Genomic DNA, 2150 nt, shown 5'->3' with positions numbered 1-2150 from the left:
AGGTGCATACACACATGCGTACACCCATGCACATGCACATACACACACATACATTTGTGTACATGTGTGTGTTTCTGTGTGTGCGTAAGTGTGCGAGGCGGAGGTTTCTTGGGTGTAACCAGTTTGTTAAGCAGAAAAGTCATTAATTTGCTCTCAAATGCAATAAAGTTTACAGAGGTTTATATAATGTATGATCTTATACAATCATATAATGCCTACGCATATGAATGCACACACACATACATATTTGCGAATGTGTGTGTGTGTGTGTGTGTGTTTATATGTATCTATATGTGGGATGGTCATTGTATTGATAAAATGCAAAAGATATTCACAATTGTGTAATGAATTACTTCTCAAAATTATCGAAATACCCAAGTAAATATTCTATTCAGCAACGAGAGTTCTAGTAGGAGTTGAGGGGTGAATGCAAAAGCATTATATATTATAACCATTGTGACAGTATATATATATATATATATATATATATATATATATATATATATATATATATATAATTAAAATGTAGGGTAAAAAATCATATATTAATTAATATCGATTAATTACCATATATATATATATATATATATATATATATATATATATATATATTGTGAAAGAGGATAAATGCCAAGGCATAACCAGCATCTCAAGTCATATGCATTATTATTCTTACATTAGTTTAGGCCTTACTTCTGTTTCTAGGATATCAGCATGGGCACACTGAAAATAAGATGTGGTGAGACTGCTGGAATTAAGAAAGAAATTGTAAGCATGGAAGTAAAACTTGGAATGAAAAGGCCCTAAATAACAAAGACGAAACTTCTGTTGTATATGTAGGAAAATGTAGGTAGATATTTCATACAGTGTACTGAGTGCAAGCTATGGACACACAAGTGTTTAAGTGAAATCATAAAGCAGTTAAGAGAGAAAGTGGACGTTGTTTGTGGTAGACACTGAAAAGCAATAAACAATAAAAAAACACATAGGAAATAGAATATCCGACATGGCTATTCTATAGGGGTGTGTCTGGTCAAATAGGGTAATTTGATAATACAAAACAGTGAAGCAACACGACCTGGAGCAATATTAATATAGTAAGGATTTTGTGCAGTTAGCATATGCGCTGTTCAGTAGCTCCGTTCCAAGAGCCGTCTATAATGATATGTTCCTTTGTAGTCCGTCATTAGTTGTATTACTGCTATTACGAGTCTATAGGTAATGATAGAATAAGCGTTTTATCGTGCAACATAACAAGGCAGCCAGCAATAGGCGGAATTTTCCAACTCTTCACAATATATTTATACATATGCATGAAACTATTGAAAATTTCACTCCTAGAATCCAAAGAGGAGTTTAGATTTTGGCTCTTTCAGCCAAACAAAGTCTACATTCATTCGATCCATTCACATAAGGTAAGAATTTCTCCAATACTTTCCAGTTAATCTCATGCGGCGTTTCGTTATCCTTCAAAGTCCATACGTGGCTAGCGAAATTAGTAGCTTTACTTTTGCCCCTATGTCAGAAGGAGGTTATGTGATTGGATCGACATAGTGATTTTTAAATCTGACTTCACATAATCCAATATAGGTCTTCTTATCAGTTGTATTATTATTTAGGGATGCAGTAACTGCCTGCCTCATATATGAGAGATTTAGTCGTGCTCTATTGTGCATTAAATACGGTGATATACCCCTGAGATGGCCATAGACGTTCTGTGTTGGTGCTCCACCTATACTCGTAATTCACTGTAAATGATGTTTATGGTTTGACTTTACTGATGTTACCTGCGGAATGGTGAAACTTGGATTTTACTTTGCCACACTTTGGATGTTCTGTTGCTGTTTTGTCCCGTGCGCTTCGGTATTCCTGTTTCAGGGATACCCAGTTAAATCATACTGTATGTTTATATACCGTAATGTTTTTAACTTAAATTGTCATATTTTTATACAACTTGGAAATTATGCATGTTTATAAATATTTTTAAATAAATATTTTGAACATTCTTGATATTTCTAAAGTTTAAATCGCTGTATATGCCCGTTTACTTTATTTTACCGTATTTTCACACATTTTAGAGACTGAAAACTATAAAATTATTCATTGATTCTTGAAGGAATTCAACACACACACACACACACACACACACA

At 33.5% G+C, this 2150-nt stretch overlaps 1 protein-coding gene across 1 annotated transcript in view; it reads left to right on the top strand.

Moving 5' to 3' along the window:
* Window positions 1-1044: 1044 nt before the first annotated feature.
* LOC149130380 (uncharacterized) overlaps window positions 1045-2150 on the top strand; it is a 16484-nt gene continuing 15378 nt past the window's right edge. The window contains exon 1 of the mRNA XM_089344894.1: window positions 1045-1415. The gene's annotated coding sequence lies outside the window, so the exon portion shown is untranslated. The remainder of the gene's footprint in view (window positions 1416-2150) is intronic.

Source organism: Octopus bimaculoides, chromosome 29 (assembly GCF_046866305.1).
Source record: "Octopus bimaculoides isolate indiv1 chromosome 29, ASM4686630v1, whole genome shotgun sequence".
Lineage (NCBI taxonomy): Eukaryota > Metazoa > Mollusca > Cephalopoda > Octopoda > Octopodidae > Octopus > Octopus bimaculoides.
This window is presented reverse-complemented; position numbering and strand designations above follow the sequence as displayed.